This window comes from Sinocyclocheilus grahami, unplaced genomic scaffold (assembly GCF_001515645.1).
Source record: "Sinocyclocheilus grahami isolate Dianchi unplaced genomic scaffold, SAMN03320097.WGS_v1.1 scaffold12164.1, whole genome shotgun sequence".
Classification (NCBI taxonomy): domain Eukaryota; kingdom Metazoa; phylum Chordata; class Actinopteri; order Cypriniformes; family Cyprinidae; genus Sinocyclocheilus; species Sinocyclocheilus grahami.
The window spans coordinates 2,004-3,105 of NW_015514254.1; the positions used below are offsets into that span (position 1 = coordinate 2,004).

The 1,102-nt window shown below is 51.8% G+C and overlaps 1 pseudogene; it reads right to left on the reverse strand.

The window, feature by feature from the left end:
* Positions 1-70: 70 nt before the first annotated feature.
* Positions 71-1,102, reverse strand: part of LOC107578821 (NGFI-A-binding protein 1 pseudogene) — a 3,071-nt pseudogene continuing 2,039 nt past the window's right edge.

A 1,102-nucleotide genomic window follows, 5' to 3' on the forward strand; every position in this document is an offset into this window, starting at 1 on the left:
AATGTATGGAACAACAACTTCTGTCAATCTGCACAATCAACAATATCAATATCTTAGCATTCGAACCAACCTCGTGCATCGTAAGCTGCCGGCCGTCCCGCCTCTTGGAATCGAACCGTCCATAGATGGCGCTGTATTTCCGAATCTCCACCTCCTTCTGTGGATTGCCTTCGCTCATCTCGCAGATATGGCCGATCATCTTGCTGAGCTTCTTATTGGCGCGGATGTGTTCTTTGATTTCCGTGGGGTCGCTCTTGGGCAATGTTTGGGCTAGTCGCTCTACGCACTCCATCACGCACTGGACAGCAGCAGAATCGAGAGCATCGAGAGCGTCGTGGGGTGAACACGGGGAACAAGCTCCGGATGGAGATAGGCTGTGCTCGCTCTCGCTTCCCCAGAAACGACTCTCGCTAGCCCCTTGCAGTGGGGAGCACCCTGGCGTCCCGTCCCTGCTGAGATCCAGTCTTCCAGGACTGGGGCTTGTGGGTAATAACGCTCTGGGAACAGCAAGCTGGTTCTGTTGCCCGTTGCTGTGGGAACTTTCGGGTAGCTTGTACACCGGTATACTGCAAACGGGAAGAGACGTCAACGGTTGGTTGAAGATGGAAGGGTTGGTGACCCAATCCCGTAGAGCCTTCTGGAGTCTTCGAACGTGAAGGGGTTTGGTCGCCATTCCGACAAGGGCCATGATCTCGAGGAACTCTTCCTCGCCGGCCTCACAGAGCTGCTGCACATCGTCGCCGCCCTGCTGGATGAAGGCTTCGTAGTAGCAGAGCAAGTTGGCCTTCTGCAGGATCCGGTACAGTTGCAGCTCGCCCAAGGAACGTGGCAGCAGCACTGACATGGCTACACATGCAAACGCGGAACAAAACAAAGCATTGTAATTTCAAGAAAACGTTTCAAGTCACCATGAAGCAATGCTCGCCAATGTTATTTATTTCCCAGGACAGGTCTGTGAACTCACATTATGACTGTCACAGTCTCCAGCTGCAATGTACTTTCATGATACGCTCTTAAAAATCAAGGTTCCAAATACGTGTTTTTGCAGCAATGTCACAGAAGAACCATTTTTGGTTCCGCAAAGAACCTTTCAGTGAACAGT